Source organism: Tamandua tetradactyla, chromosome 1, assembly GCF_023851605.1.
Source record: "Tamandua tetradactyla isolate mTamTet1 chromosome 1, mTamTet1.pri, whole genome shotgun sequence".
Classification (NCBI taxonomy): Eukaryota; Metazoa; Chordata; class Mammalia; order Pilosa; family Myrmecophagidae; genus Tamandua; species Tamandua tetradactyla.
Genome location: NC_135327.1, coordinates 40709659 through 40726805, shown reverse-complemented (window position 1 = coordinate 40726805; position 17147 = coordinate 40709659). Strand labels below are relative to the sequence as shown.

The following is a 17147-nucleotide window of genomic DNA, read 5'->3' as shown; positions in this document are numbered from 1 at the left end:
ATCCCCAAGGCTAAGGAACGTGTCCTCCACTCAACAGATAATCAAAAGTTATGTTTTAATAAAGGAATGAATGAAACCCTATAGCAAAGAAACAAAGAGTATACTTTCTAAATGATTGGAGAATATAAAGAGATAAAGTACAGCCTGTTCAACCAAAAAGCACAGAACTTAGGAAATGGCAGGGGTTTATAAAGCCCAAAAAGCATAAAACAAGATGGTGAGAATAAAAATGAATTCATCAGTTGGGTTTAATAATAAAAGTTAACTGTGGTCTCTGTTGCTTCAAAAGGACTCATCTAAAATAAAACGATGCAGAAAGGTTAAAAATGCAGGCTAGACAATTTACTAAATGAGTACAAATATAAAAAATGCGGGAGTCAGGATACAAATTTCAGAGAAGAAATCCAGGAAAAGACACTGAATAGGGCTGAGGAGGTTCTATGATATTGCTAACCATGCAATCCATAGTGAAATTATGGTCCTCATAAATTTTTATGTACTGTGTAACACAGTATGAAAATGGTAAAATACAAGCAATCGGAAATTCAGAAAAGAAAGAATTTAGAATTCCAATTGTAATGGAAGATTTTAACACATCTGCCTCATACTGCTTTATTTTAGGGTGCTGGTGAAGAAAAAGCAGGATACAAACTACGAGACTAAAAAATAGTAAAAATAAGCAACAGTTTGAATAAATAAAATTTAAAAGATGAATTAACATTTAACTAATTAGTGTTCAAGTTCAATAATAAAAACTATATGCTAAATATAGAAATAGATTATGGAGAGTGCTTAATATACCTACTCTTCTGATGAATATAGAAATATTTCCAAAACGGATCATATGCAGATCATAAAAAAGGCACCAAAGAATGTTAAAAAGCAGAAACTGTACAGGTTACATATCTTGACCACCGATGTAAAAAACCTGGAAAGTAATAAAAGAATTAAAGAACAACAATAAACATCAACCCTTGGGAATTTTAAAATATCTAATTAATAAGGTCAAAGAGGAAGTAAAATATTAGGTAATTATATATAACTTTGCTTTTATACTTGTGCACCAATTCCATGTATAAAATTCTCTCTATATAAAATGAATGCTTTTTTTGTCTGATTAACAGCGTCATACGTTTTTTATATTCAGACAGCTCATAAATATATAACTTGAAAAGTTAAAGTTCCAATAATCTTATACTCCAGAGAAAATCTGACTTTTCTTTTTGATTTTGAAACACATATACAAGTAAAAACAAATAACATGTATTCATGTCAGTTAGCTGTCCCTTCTCAAAAACCACCTCCTCTAGTGTACCCCACCTTTGGAGAGAATTGGGGGAGGGGGTGGTAAACTCATACCAGAACCTCAGTTATTGGCTTGTCTCTTGGTTTACTTTAGTGGGGAAATAACTCCATTGGAAATGACATTTTCTTGGCTTCCAGTTGACAAAGGTGCCCTGGGAGAACCTGAGTTCTGCAGCTCACTGGAGGCCAAACCTGCTGACCGTGATGACATAAGCCCAAGAGTCTGAGTTTCGTCATTTTACTGTCGTTTATCCTGGATTTTTTTCTGACTGCCTGTTTTAAATTCTCACCTCCCCAGCACTCTCTATTTTTCTCTTCCTGGGTTAATTTTTCCCCAGAGCCCTTCACCACATATTACACTCGGTTTTCTGGTTTACTGTCACTCTCTCCAGGTTCAAACGGAGCTCCACAAAAGCACCATATTTTGTCTCTCTGGCCCATGACAGCGCTTGGCACATGGAAGGTGCTTGACAAATATTTTTAAATGGATAATCCCCAAATGCATTCCTACAGTAAAAGATGTTTTCCTGGGGGAGGGCAGAGCCAAGTTTGCCCCAAGTTCTGAAGGTTGAACCAGTGGTGAAGGAAGTTTCCAGAAAGGTGGGGGAAAGCAGGGGAACCACGGGGCAGGGGCTGCAAAACTGAGTAACTCTGGGGCTGCAAAAGGGAGTGAAGAAGGGACCTGGTGCCAGGTCTACCTCTCCATCCACGTATTCAATCTCCTAGGAATTCCTGACAGCTCTACATTCAAAATAAATAAAAGTCCAACTCCATACTAATAATTTTAGTATGCCTCTCAGCTGGTTCCCCTAGGCTCAAACTTTGTCCCCTAGTCTGCTCTGGAGCCAGCCTCGGAGTGACATTCCAGCAAAATGTGTCAGATCATGTGACCGTCGGCTCCAATGCTCCCGAGTTTCCTTCAGACTCCGCGGGTCCGTCTCTGCCTTCTCTCACTAACCACCTCTCTCTATCCATCCTTGGCTGTCCTAGCCAGGAACACTCCCTCTTCAGGGCCTGTGCCGAGGGTGCTTTCCCTCAGGGGTTCTTCTCCTACCTTCAAGTCTTTTGGATGAAATCCCACCTTCTCAAGGAGGCCTACTCTAACCCCCACCTCCATTTGATTCTGCAGCCTGCGCCGCACGCAGGCATCACGGAGCCTCCTTTTCTTACCCACCCCCCACGTATCACTAACCTCTGCTTCAACCCAGAAAATTGATTTATTGGTGCTCATGCTTTCAGCCTACCACCCCTCCCCCCCCCATCAAGGACAGCTCAATTACTTGTTGAATGGATGACAGAATAAGAAGTGAAGTATAGAGGGCTGTGATTTCCTGGGAGCTGAGCTGATTGTGAGTGATAAATTAATCTGGGGATTTGCACAGCCGGGAGTCACAGGAACCAGACCCAAGAAAACCCAAGCCTGCTACTGGTCTGAAGCTTTGGAAGAGAAAAGCGCCTTTGTCCGTTTCTTTCCCGTTTCAGTTTTCTGCTCGTCTCAAACAGGTGCTTCTTGGAACCCGGTTACTTTGGCTACACTGGCAGCAATCCTTAAAGCTGCTCTCTCACCCTCACCCCACGCGGAGAAGTGAGAACACCAGGCAACCAGCCCGACCCCGAAAAGACATAGGCTAGTTCCTGATGGGGAAGCCGCCCCGCAGCCCCCAGCTCCCAGCGTTTCTGCGTCGCCTTTATTCAACAGGGATTAGTAAGGTCTCCTGGCGCCGCAGCCAAACCGCTTTTGGCCTCCCTGCAGCATTCTCTGCGTCCGGGCCCAGCCGGGGCGGGGCGACCCCGGCACACACAGAAACAACCCCGGGCGGTCCCCTTCCCAGCCAAGACCGAACAAAACAGCCCGCAGGCGGGACGCGGCGGCGGCGCAGGCTCCTTGCGCGTGTCCAGCCCTGGGGAAGCGCGCCTGGGGCACAGGGCCGCAACCCACGCGGGCCTCCCCAAGGCGGCGCTTTCCCAGGAGAACGCGTCGACCTGAAGCCCTGTTATGGGAAGGTAGTGCCCGCGCGATTGGCTTTCGTTCTGCAATAGGTGGAAAGAAAGGAGAGAGGGAAGCTTCTCCGAGCAAAAAACCCTGTGTCCCCGGGGAGTGGAGCGGGGAGGGGGGGGGGGAGGCGGCGCCGAGGCGGGGCGGGGCCCAGCCAAGTTCCCTCCCAGGCTAGATGAACTTTCTGCTCCTAGTTCTTTCCCAGTGCCGCCTGGGGTCCTGGTAACCGGGTAGGCGCGGAGGCTAGTCGCCTGGAGGGCGGGAGGGGCGGCGGGAGGAACGGATGGAGATGGCCGGACCCGGGGACGCGCAGGACCGCCGCACTCCCTCCTATCACGGTCGCCGCATCCCCTCCGCTAGCTCCTGGGGGTGGCTGGGGGAGGGGGTGAAGGCCAGCGCTGGGGCGGAGGGAGGGCGGGAGGCAGACACAAAGCCCGGCCCGCCCCCTTCCTCGCCCTCCCTTCCCCTCCCCTCTCCTCCCTTCCCTTCCTTGTCTCCTCTCCTCCTCCTTCCCGGCGGGGAAACCCAGCCCTGCGCCTGTCCACCGAGGCTACGATCGCTCCCGCCCCCCGGACCTGCGGGGAGGTCACGCGCAAGGTAAGGGGAGGTGGCGGCGGGGACCCCACCCCCTGCCCCCGAGACCCCGCGCCCAAGGAGACTTCGGGGTGCGGGCTGGGGCTCTGCGGGGCTAAAGGCACGGTGCGGCGGGGGACCGTGGCGATGGGGGATGGGGGTGGAGAGGGGAACGCCAGGGCGTGAGGACTTAGGGTCAGGGGTGGGGCCGCTGGTGATATTTTTGGCGATGCAATGCTGCGGCTCGCTCTGGCAGGGTCTTCGGGTAACCTCGGTTAACCTCGCGGGGTGGGGTGAGGGGTAGCCGGAGGGTGCAGGAGCTAGGGCTGCCAGTGCGGGTGTGAGTGTTGGTGTGTGTGTGTGTGTGTGTTGGTGTGTGTGTGTGTGTGTGTGTGTGTGTGTGTGTGTGTGCGCGCGCGCGCGCTGCCAGGAGTTCTACCAGTTCTACCTGTGGGGGCGCCTGCAGAGTGTCCCGTGCGCCCCGCGCCCGTGCGCGCGGCCAGACTGGGGGTCGCAGAGTCTGGTGCCCTGCGTGGATCCCGGCTGGTGCACGCCGCTGTGCGAAGGGTGGATACCGCCTGACCCCGGGCCATTCCCAGGCTCCGGCCCGGGACTTCGTCCGCCGGGTGGAGAATCCCCCAGCGGGAGGGTCTGTGAGTCCCGGCATGAACTGTGGTGGTGATTGATGGTGGAGCGAAGGAGGGCCCGGGTTCCCTACCGCGAAGAGACCGGACCACTTTCCTACTTTGCGGCTTCCCCGCCCGGTTCTGGGCTCGTTTTCCAGTTTTGGCCTCTGCCTCCCCACCCCCTACCCCCTACCGCGCGCGCATCGTCCACCCACCCAATGTGGGGCACCCTTCGATCGCCAGGGGAGCCACGGGGTTTGTAGAAATTCTGCTTCCAAGCGTCTGGTCCGTTGCCAAGCTATACGGGGCAAGGCCGGTCCCCCTGGGCCCCAAGAATTGCCCCTCTGCTCAGCGCACTCAAATCCTTGAAACTTTCTTGGTTCCGAAGGGGCTGCACACAAACCCGCATAGCCCGGTCGCCCTGTCTTGCAGGCTCTGGTGATTTCAGGCACACTCGGGTTTCTTAGGAACATGCTGTAATCAATAACAAAGACTTCCCGGTATTCTTGGACCAGCAGGACTTTGTAACTCCTAAAGCCAAAACAAACACTTGGCTGCACTCAGTGATTAAGATAAATACTATTTTAATGCAGTAAATCAAAAGTAATGTGCAAACTACATGATGGACAAGATAGCAAAAATGTAAATAAAGGCAGGTTGCTGTTATGATCTGGCGTCATTGTGCACTGTCCCTTCCAGCGGGCCCTCTGTGTTGAGCATCGAGCTCATGAGCCTTTCAGTGGCACGCAAACAGATCTGGCACCCGGCCTTTGTATATTGTCACATAGTACTTTCATTAACTTCCTTCCACTTGGTTCCAATATGGGAGGATATTTCCATAAATATGTAGCAGTGCACATTTTTCTCTTTGCCTCAGGTTCCATTTGGGCTTTGGATGCACCATTTCTGGCCACACTGCACACTACTGGCACTCCCCTTTGCTTGTATATTCTGAGTAATATCACCATCAGGGACTGAGCGGAGCCCTTGGACAGTGAGGGGGTCCTTGCACCGGGAACTTGGGAGGAAGGCTTTGGGTTTGGGGCTTCTGCTCAATATTCACGCTCAGAATGTTGCATTTGGAACATGAGGGTCACCCAGCTCTCTACCAGGACCTCCTTTAGAAACATTCTCCTGCAGGAAAATGGACGTAGGAAAGGAAACCTAATATAGCCCACCCTTGACCCTCAACCCAGGGGCATATGGGAGGGCGTGTGGCTCCCTGGGGGGCTGTGGTGGGTGCTTTCAGAGCTAGCTCCCTAGCAGCCCTCTCCTTCCCACCTCTTCTCCAAAGCCAAGGACCACTCCCCACTCCAAGAGAAGTTCCACTCTCCAGAAACAACCTTCTTAGCTAAATCCTCTTCCTGTGCTTGAAGGAAACAGATGAGTCGTTTCTCCCATGTGCAAGGGAGGGCCACAGCATGGGGGACCCCTTAACCATGCCCATTCTTTACACGCACCCCACATCACCTCACTGGCCTTGTGTCCAATTTCCCCTGCACACCCAACCCTGCAAGATTCCTCATGGTTTGCGCCAGCAAGGTTTAACTGACTCCCACCTCACTTCCCTGTGTGCCATCACCCTTCCTTGTGTGGGCAGAGGTTTTAGGAGATAAATGGTGGACTCTGCTTGCCCACTGTCTGAGCCTCTTGTGGTCCGGTACCAGGTCATAGCTCTTAAGACCTAGCACTCAAGAAATAGGTATAAAGGGAGTAAATGAATGAATGAATGAATGAATCAAAGCCTCCTCTTGTGAATGTGTTTTGAGGAGTTACCCAGCAACAAGGCTACCCTTAGGACAGTCATGTCTCTAAAGAAAGCAGATAATAACCCATGTTTTTATAGGTTTGGGGGGACAGAGTTCTAAAGGAGTCAACCTGCAAAGCTGTTACCGGGGCACTTGGCCCAGCAGTCCTTCCCCCATACCACCACTGGCCTGCTCCCAAGTATACAGGCTGACATGCACGCTCCCTGCAGTGTACGCTAGAGCAGGATTTACCAAGCTGGGCTTTAGGATGTCATTTTACTACAGAAATAACCAAAGATTCATAGTCGTTTGAATAAGTGAGGGAAATGCTCATGTTCAGCAAGTTATTTTATTGCAGGACTTTTCAGAGCCTTCTTTATCAATGTTTGTCAACTTCATTTGGCCACAGAACATTCTTCTTCATGAAGTGTCTGCTGCATCCGGTGTTCCAAGGGACCCACTTGGGAAAAGGTTGGTTAGTGTACCCCCAAATCGTCCAACATCTCGGTCAGTTCCTGAGAAACTTTGACTCTGTCTGGTAGGTTGTAGGTATATGTTTTGGACATTAGAGATATGATCTCCTCCTCTCGTAAAGTTACAGTAAACTGCTGTTTACCAGTCTCTGTGCATTTGGCTAACATGAGCCAGTTTTCCAGGGTTTGATCAGTTCAGAGGGAACCGAGCGAGTTGCCTAAACCTTGAAAATGGCCTCTGCGGGCTATATCCTTGTGCTGCCCAGAGCCTCGGTCCCAAGCAGCCTTCTACCCCGAGAGTGCTCACAAGTGCAGCTGCGGGCTTCTCATACAGAGAGCCTTCTTTCATCCTAGTTCATCAGCCCTTTGAGTGGGAAAGTACAGCCTGAGGTTTCAAATCCCTCATTTCCCCTCTCCCTGAGAGCTGTTAGTGTGAATTCTGTAGGGAGTCAATGTCCACATTTACTCGTGAAAAGGGAGATGCAACCCCAAGTTCATGTGCACCCCTTGTTTGAAATCAGGTGTCTTAAAATAAGAGCTTCTCTGTCATCTGCTGTGAGGACACTTGGTAATCCCAGTGACTGGTAGTATTTCAGGGACTCTAAGGAGAATTGTGGGCTTGGCAGAGAAAGAGACCAGCAGGTGAAGTTAACGTGTATGTGCAGACATGGTGAGGCTCTGATGTGCAAATACATCTCCAGATTTGTCTCTTGTCTTTTCTAAGCATGGTAAGAAAGTAGTCTCATTTAGAGATAAGTGTTGAATAGGGTGTGCTACAGCCATCAAGGTATAGAAGAGAGTTGAGCAGGATGGACCCATCAGATCCATCTGATATGCAAAGAAGATACCTGGACGGATGCTGAAGACTCATGGCCCAAGCAAGGCATTCAGGAGCGTGTGTGTGCGTGCATCTGTGGCTACGGAAGAGGGTGGGGAGGAAACACTGAGTGTGAATTTCAATCTGTTGATTTTGAAAAAAACTTTCATAATGAGCAGGAGACCCGCATTGTCCTTGGAGTGCAGTGGGGGAGAGAATAGGGGAGATGCTGACCTTGCCCAGAGAGAGCCCCACCCACACGGGAGGCCAAGGTAGGACCTTGGGAGCCAACATCTAGGGGGTCGGCAGAGGGGTGGAACCAGAGGAAGGGACTGGGGAGCCAGAGAGTGAGGAGGAAGTGAGAGCCCGGCCTGATGCGGAGCCAAGCCAGGCCTAACCAGAACTTTCCACCTTGTGGTTGGTGACCAGCAACCCTTCTCACTGGTCAGGGACTCAGATTATCCAGGGTTATTAAATATATATATATATATGTTTTTTTGGTATGCTATGTGGCGGGGATACATTTCATTTTTTTTCCATGTGAGTATCCTGTTATTGCAGCACCACTTGCTGACTTTTTGTTGTTTGGGTTCTCTTATTTGTTTGTTTTTTGGGAAGTGCATGGACCAGGACTCAAACCCGGGTCTCCCCCATGGCAGGCGAGAATTCTACTACTGAACTCCCTTCCCTGCCTTGTTAAATATTTTTAATAGCATCCCTGAGAAGGGTGGAGTGTTAGCTTAGAGCGTGAATAGAACCACACAACTTAGTACCTTCACAAGGAAATCAACAAACTGAATGAATGAATGATTGACTTTTGTTGTTGTTGTTGTTGTTACTGGTAGTAGAAACTCTTTTAAAACTTGTTAATGATTTGGTGAAAAGCCCAAAGTGAGCCATATAAGAAAATAAGCTTGGATTTTTGTGGGGGATGAAGCCATGGGCATCTTTTCCTTTGTGAGATATCTTGTTCTGGTCAGGAATCTGTCTACAAGGACCCCCATGAATAACTGAATAATCTCCCAAGTTGATGGACCAAGATTGAGAACCTGTGATTTATTTTGATAGATTATAAAGGTGGGCTGATTTGTTTTTTAAAACCATCCATTAGGCTGATTTAAATGATGTTGCAGAGTTTCATAGCATCCAAATTAGAAACACATACAGGCGGTATTCTAATAACTGCTCTGAGTTTATATCCCACTTTTATTAGATCATAACATCTGACCAAGTAGTAGAGGTCAAGCAATAAAATAGTAAAGGTTATTTGTATTTGGCCTTGACATCTGGCCAAGTGATAAGAAGGGGAGATATTAACATGCAATTTCTCCATTTGCCTGACATTCTCAAATTTGAGTCATCCTTTAAATCAGATTTTGTGGAAACATTAGTATTTTACAATCCTGTAATGAATTGTCTTTATTTTACTTGAGTAGATTAACTCAGTAAATGGGTTAAAGAGACATATGGCTTTCATGTGCATGATTTTATTTGCTAGGTCAGGAATACAAAATGCTATATGCATTCAAATAGCTCCTTTAAGTAGATTAGACAGATGCACTTTATTTGCTTTATAAAACACCTCTTTCTTTATTGAAAAAGTCACCACAGATTTTTTTTTCCCAAATAGCTAGCTTCCCATTGCATTTAAACTGGTTTGAGTGGAAGAATACCTTTCAAAACTGAATTGAGGCAATTGGACCTGTATGGTCCGAGGTGCACCTGCCTGCGGCCACGTTGCCAAAGAACCATTGAGTTGAATCCCCGGAAGTCAGCCAAGAACCTGCACCTGGCAGCAGCTATGAAACCAGAAACCGGGTCTCTAGAGGGCTAGCCTGGGCTCCATGTGACTTTAACACATGGGAACCAAGATACGGGAGAGGGGATCTGAAAAACACTCAGAATCACACTATCCAGCACTTTCTCACCTAAATGCTGAGTGTTCATGACTTTTTGTCTTACAAATAATTTAACTTTTTGCATTGTCAAATGTTTGCACAATTCCTTGGGATTCCACTAATTGCTTCTCTCCAGAAAGCCTTTTTGTATCCTCTGTCCAACCAATAACCACTTATGCTTCCCTCTGTTTTTGTTTTTTATTAGAGAAGTTGTGGGTTTACAGAACCATCAGGCATAAAATACAGGATTCCCATACACCACCCTATTGTTAATACCTTGCATTTGTTACAGTTGGTGGAAGCACATTTTTATAATTATACTGTTAACTATAACAGTAACTATAACAGTAACTGTAACAGTAACTATAAGCCTGTGGTTTAATTTAGGATTCACTGTGTAGTGTGGTTTCATGAATTTGTTTTTTTTACTTTTTATTCTATTACCGTATATACAACATAATATTTCCCCTTTTAATCACATTCAAATATATATTGCAATTTATTAATTATGTTTACAATGTTTTGCTACCATTACTACCATATATTACTAAAACATTTCCATTGTTCCAAATAGGAACCTGTACATTTCAAGCCTTAACTCCCTATTCCCTCTCCCCACCCCATCCCATGGTAACCTATATTCTAGATTCTGACTCTATGAGTTTGTATAATCTAGGTATTTCGTATCAGTAAGATCACATGATATTTGTTCTCTTGTGTCTGGTTCATTTCATTCAATGTGATGTCTTCAAGGTTCATCCATGGTGTTGCATGTATCAATACTTCATTCCTTTTTATGGCTGGATACTATTCTGTTGTGCATATATATCACGTTTTTCTTATCCATTCATCACTTGATGGCCACTTGGGTTGCTTCCACCTTTTGGCAACTGTGAATTATGTTACTGTGAACATTGGTGTGCAAATGTCTGTTTTCTTTCAATTCTTCTGGATCTATACCTAGAAGTGGGATTGCCAGGTCATATGGGAATTCTATCCTTTGTGAGGAGCCACTAACTGTCTTCCACAGCAGCTGCCCCTGGTGAATACATTCCTAACAGGAGGAAGTAAGTATTCCAGTTTCTCCACATCTCCTCCAACAATTGTAATTTCCTGCTCTTTTTCTTTCTTTTTTTTTTTACATGGGCAGGCACTGGGAATCGAACCTGGGCTCTGGCATGGGTGGTGAGAACTCTGCCTGCTGAGCCACTGTGACCTGCCCCTGCTCTTTTAATAGTAGCCATTCTAGGGGTGTGGAGTGGTATGTCATTGTGGGTTTTGCTTTGCATTTCCCTGAAGGCTAATGATGTTGAACATCTTTTCATGTGCTTCTTGGCCATTTGTGTATCTTTGCAGACATGTTTATTCAAATCTTTCTTCTAATTTTTATGGTTTTAGTTTTACATACCACTATTTAAATCATCTGGAATCAAGTTTGGTAGGTGGCTTATGATGTAAGATTGCAACTTGATTCTGTTTTTCCCAATAGTTTTCCAGCAGGTCCGGCAGCATTAATTGAGTAAACCTGCCCTTCTCCAGCTTTGCAATGCATGCTGTATTTGGCAGGGCAAGTCCTCATTCCACTTTCAGCCTCTTTACCCTGTTATTTATTTATTTTTTTTCATTTTTTAGTGTGACTGATGATAATATTTTTTAAATTTTATTAATTAAAAAAATTAACAAATGAACTAAAACATTAACATATATAATCAGTAATTCACAATATCATCACTTAGTTGCATATTCATCATTTCTTAGAACATTTGCATCAATTCAGAAAAAGAAATAAAAAGATAACAGAAAAAAAAATAAAATGAAACAGAAAAAAAAAGATTATACATACCATACCCCTTATCCCTTGCTTTCATTGATCACTAGCATTTCAAACTAAATTTATTTTGACATTTGTTCCCCCTGTTGTTTATTTTTATTCCGTATGTTCTACTCGTCTGTTGACAAGGTAGATAAAAGGAGCATCAGACACAAGGTTTTCACAATCACACAGTCACATTAAGTCACATTAAGTCACGTTAAGTCACATTAAGGATTCAGTCATCCTTAAGAAACATGGCTACTGGAACACAGCTCTACATTTTCAGGCAGTTCCCTCCAGCCTCTCCATTACATCTTGAATAACAAGGTGATATCTACTTAATGTGTAAGAATAACCTCCAGGCTAACCTCCCGACTCTGTTTGGAATCTCTCAGCCATTGACATTTTGTCTCATTTCACTCTTCCCCCTTTTGGTCAAGAAGGTTTTCTCAATTCCTTGATGCTGAGTCTCAGCTCATTCTAGGGTTTTTCTCAATCCCTTGATGCTGAGTCTCAGCTCATTCTAGGATTTCTGTCCCACATTGCCAGGGAGGTCCACACCCCTGGGAGTCATGTCCCAGGTAGACAGAGGAAGGGTGGTGAGCTTGCTTGTTGTGTTGGCTGGAGAGAGAGGCCACATCTGAGCTACAAAAGAGGCTCTCTTGCCCCCAGTCTTGGGGTTTGTTCACATGAATCTTAACCCCACAAAAGATAGGTCAAGTCTACTTAAAATTTAGGCCTAAGAGTCACCCCCAAGAGACCCTCTTTTGTTGCTCAGATGTGGCCTCTCTGTCCAGCCAATATGATGAGCAGTCTCACCACCCTCCCCCTCTCTGAGTGGGACATGTCTCCCAGGGGTGTGGACCTTCCTGGCGACGTGGGACAAAGATCCTGGAATGAGCTGAGACTCAGCATCAAAGGACTGAGAAAAACCCTAAAATAAGCTGAGAATTAACATCAAGGGACTGAGAGAACCTTCTCGACAAAAAGGGGGAAGAGTAAAATGAGACAAAGTGTCAATGGCTGAGAGATTCCAAACAGAGTCGAGAGGTTATCCTGGAGGTTATTCTTACGCATTAAGTAGATATCACCTTGTTGTTCAAGATGTAGTGGAGAGGCTGGAGGGAATTACCTGAAAATGTAGTGCTGTATTCCAGTAGCCATGTTCTTGATGATGACTGAACAATGATATAGCTTTCACAATGAGACTCTGTGAATGTGAAAACCTTATGTCTGATGCTCCTTTTAGCTACTCTATCAACAGAAGAGTAGAACATATGAAACAAAAATAAATAATAGGGGGAACAAATGTTAAAATAAATTCAGTATGAAATAGTGGTAAATGAAAGCGAGGGGTAAGGGGTATGGTATGTATAGTTTTTTTTTTTTTTCTCTATTATCATTTTATTTCTTTTTCCGTTGTCTTTTTATTTCTTTTTCTAAGTCGATGCAAATGTACTAAGAAATGATGAATATGCAACTATGTGATGATATTAAGAATTACTGATTATATATGTAGAATGGAATGATTTAAAAAAAAAACCATGGTAATCAAAACCGTGTGGTACTGGCATAAAGATAGCCACATAGATCAATGGAATTGCATTGAGAGTTCAGAAATAAATCCATGCATCTAAAAAAAAAAAAAAAGAGGCCCTCTTGGGGGTGACTCTTAGGCCTAAATTTTAAGTAGACTTGACCTATCCTTTGTGGGGTTTTCATATGAACGAACCCCAAGACTGGGGGCTCAGCCTATACCTTTAGTTATCCACACTGCTTGTGAGAATATCAAGAATTCAACTTGGGGAAGTTGAATTTCTCCCCGTTCTCACCATTCCCTGAAGGGGACTTTGCAGATACTTTTCCACTCATTGATCGAATCACTCTGGGATTCATCGGGGCATCACTCTGGACAAACCAACAAAATCTCATGTCCTACCAGAGATTCCAAGTACTTATGGTGTTCAATCAAACTATCTGCATAAGTTATATTAGGAAATACACTAGTCAAAATATAAATTTTGTACCAAATAAACATTTTTTGCTTTAGTCTCACACATAAGGTGAGATTTTAAAATATTAATTACCATCTATTTTCATCACCCTGCAGTAATGACATTCCTTTGTTCTTCTTCATGCAAAAACATTTATAAAATTTGTATTTAGTCTCCATTGTTATACACTCTAAGCATTCCTAGATTATACCATCTCAATCTTTAACATCTTTTTTTCTGATTTCATTTATGCCCCCAGCCCTCCCCCTCTATCATTCTCACATTCAACTTCATTCAGTATTTTAACTTAATTGTATTACAGTTAGGTAGTATTGTGCTGTCCATTTCTGAGTTTTTATATTCAGTCCTGTTGCACAATCTATATCCCTTCAGCTCCAATTACCCAATATCTTACCCTATTTCTGTCTCCTGGTGGTCTCTGTTACCAACGAAATATTCCAAGTTTATTCACTAATGTCAGTTCATATCAGTGAGACCATACAGTATTTGTCCTTTTGTTTTTGGCTAATCTCATTCAGCATAATGTCCTCAAGGTCCATCTATGTTGTTACATGCTTCATAACTTTATTCTGTCTTAAAGCTGCATAATATTTCATTGTATGTATATACCACAGCTTATTTAACCACTCGTCTGTTGATGGACATTTTGGCTGTTTCCATCTCTTCGCAGTTGTAAATAATGCTGCTATAAACATTGGTGTGCAAATGTCTGTTTGTGTCTTTGCCATTATGTCCTTTGAGTAGATACCTAACAATGGTATTGCTGGGTCATATGGCAATTCTACATTCAGCTTTTTGCGGAACCACCAAACTGCCTTCCACAGCGGTTGTACCATTTTGCATTCCCGCCAATAGTGAATAAGTGTGCCTCTTTCTCCACATCCTCTCCAGCACTTGTCATTTTCTGTTTTGTTGATAATTCTGTTATTTTTTTTCCTCAAAAATTTCTTGACAATTTTCACCCCTTAATTCTCAAATTTTACTCCATGGGACTTGTTGGGATTTATGTTAAGCCTAGACACTAATTTGGAAAGACCCAATAGTTTTTTCCTCTTCTTCCAGTAAACCAAAACACTGAATTAAAGCCAGCAGGCCCTGCTTGGGAGTTCATTCAGACCACAGGTGCTTACTGGCCCCTGGGCTTCCCCGGGGAGAAGGTTTGATTCCAGCCTTCAAGGACCTTCCAGTCTAACAGGGGATACCCAGAAACGCCCGGCACGTGCAGGATGATGTGGTTGATGCTTGGCCCAGGAGAGACATATTGGGTGCAGTTTGAACTGGAAAACACGTATTAAAAGTTATTTTTCGTTAATTAATTTTTTATTAAAGAAATTATATGTTTACAGAAAGATCATGCAAAAACTACAGAATTTTTTATACACCTGCCCCTATTTTCTGAGGAAAGTGTTATGGGGCACACCAAAAGAGAGACCACATAATTCAAAACTGCAAGCCAATTTGGAGTCTTTATTAGCTGGCTGGCGACTGCCTCAGAAACCTCCAAAAAGGAAGATTCAGAGAGCAGCCCCCAGAGGTTTCCAAGGTGAGCTTATAAAGGCTAAAATCATGTTGTGGTTTGCAGTTGCTATCCATCAAGCATAATCATAGAAGCAGAAAAATGCTGTTAGCTGTTGCCAAAACCTATCCCATTCCCCCAGTTCCCTAACATTGGTTATTGTTTAACTCTTGGGGACTTTCCCTGCTTGGACCTGATTTATTGTTCCTGGCCCTCCACAAGAGCTCTTCATTTATTTTCCTTTGCAAACATTTTGTCCTTTGGCAATTTAGGGATTCAATGAGAGCAAAGACAAGAAGCACCAGGAGGGGTGCCCCTCCTAGGATACCAGACGCTGCTTTTAGGATGGTATGCTGGTTTGAAATTATGTATGTACCCTAGAAAAGCCATGTTTTAATCCTAATCTCATTTTGTAAAGGCAGCTGTTTCTTCTATCCCTATTCAGTATTGTATGTTTGAAACTGTAATTAGATCATCTCCCTGGAGATGTGATTTAATTAAGAGTGGTTGTTAAACTGGATTAGGTGACGACATGTCTCCACCCATTCGGGTTGGTCTTGATTAGTTTCTGAAGTCCTATAAAAGAGAAAACATTTTGGAGAATGAGAGATTCAGAGAGAGCAGAGCAGAATGACATAGACATCCCCCAGCCAGCAACCTTTGGAGATGAAGAAGGAAAATGCCTCCTGGGGAGCTTCATGAAACAGGAAGTCAGGAGAAGAAGCTAGCAGATGATGCTGTGTTTGCCATGTGCCCTTCCAGATGATAGAGGAACCCTGACCGTGTTCACCATGTGCCTTTCCAGATGAGAGAGAAACTCTGTGTTTGCCATGTGCCCTTCCACTTGAGAGAGAAACCCTGAACTTCACTGGCCTTCCTGAACCAAGGTATCTTTCCCTGGATGCCTTAGATTGGACAATTCTGTAGACTTGTTTTAACTGGGACATTTTCTCAGCCTTAGAACTGTAAACTAGCAACTTATAAATTCCCTGTTTTAAAAGCCATTCTGCTTCTGGTATATTGCATTCCGGCAGCTACAAACTAGAACAGGTGGCTTCCTCAAAGCTTCTTATCCCCTCTGTGGGATGAGTCCTGATGTATGACATGGTAGCCAGAAGCAACAGTCCCCCTGCCCTCCCCCTTGGAGGGGGACCTCTTCTGGCCACTTGGCCATGGGCTCTACACATATTCTCTCTCTGCTCTGGGATTCCTGCCTCTACAAATGGTGAATACCCAGCATCGCCAATACCTCCCTCCTTCTCCAGCGCAGACTCTGTGGATGATGACAGTTCCTTGCCATATACCTGGTTCTTTTGCCCTGTCTCTCTCAGGGTGCTCCCCTAACTGAACCCTAACTTTGGCTGAGCAACTTCCCTCCCCAAGCCGAAGCAAATGGCCTAGGAAACTACGGGCAAGTTCAGTGGTTCAAGATCATCATTCTCAAGGGGTCCTACTTCATTTCCTTAGTCCGTCTCCTCTCTTCCTCACATCAGTCTCTCAAGTTTTTTTTCTTGCATTCATATATATACAAGAATAAAATAAAGAAAGCAAAACAGTCATTACCATTCCTATGTGTAGTCAGTCACTCTGACATTTCCTTTTCAGCTTTCTCTGGCACAGTCCTATGCCATCTATTTAAAATATGCTGATGGCAACCTTCAAAATTGGTTCTACCATCCACTAATGGGTTTTGGGAAAACGATGTCCTGGGTAAGTATTTCACTCTGTCTCCTCCCTTCTCAAACCTCAGTATCTTCCCACTATTCTCATTCTCTGCTGATGATCTTCTCATTTCACTGAGAAACTAGAATTAATCAGAAACTGGACTTAATTAATTAGTTTTACCACTCCCACCATAAAACCACCATGACCTCCATTGGTACCTGCATGCTGTGCTTATCCTCCTGCCCAATGGATAAAATCTTTGTGCTCCTCTACTGGGTCAACCCCTCTGTTTGTGCAGTGCATCTGGCTTCTTTCAGACTTGAGGATGTTACTCCAGCAATTGTCCGTTTCTTTCTTGGATCACCAGGTCTTCTCCCCTCTCACTGGATCATCACCATCTGGTGGGTTGTCCGCTGCAGAAGACATGTTCAAGTCCTAACCCCCGCCTCTTCATAAGGAGGACCTCGAAGATGTTATCAGTTAAGGTGTGGACTCATTGGTGAATACGATCTTCGAAGATACTAGGAGGCTAAACTGAATCTGGATGAACCTCAATCCCTATAGCGGAGTCCTTATAAGCAGAGGAAATTCAGACATAGTCAGTCAGTAGAAGCCAGAAGTCAGCGGAAACCAGAGGAGCAAACCCAAGGAGAAAGAGATGGTCACATGACAGGGGATGGCCACAGCGCTACAGACTCTGAG

The 17147-nt window shown here is 44.8% G+C and overlaps 1 protein-coding gene across 4 annotated transcripts in view; it reads left to right on the top strand.

The window, feature by feature from the left end:
- The first annotated feature begins 3229 nt into the window (after nucleotides 1–3229).
- The window catches only part of RIN2 (Ras and Rab interactor 2), a 286859-nt gene continuing 272941 nt past the window's right edge, over nucleotides 3230–17147 (top strand). For 2 of the 4 annotated variants that reach the window (XM_077114810.1, XM_077114811.1), the window contains exon 1: nucleotides 3808–3898. The gene's annotated coding sequence lies outside the window, so the exon portion shown is untranslated. Of the gene's footprint in view, nucleotides 3310–3470; nucleotides 3532–3807; nucleotides 3899–17147 lie in introns of those variants that run through there. The other 2 variants (XM_077114814.1, XM_077114813.1) reach the window with 2 other exon arrangements.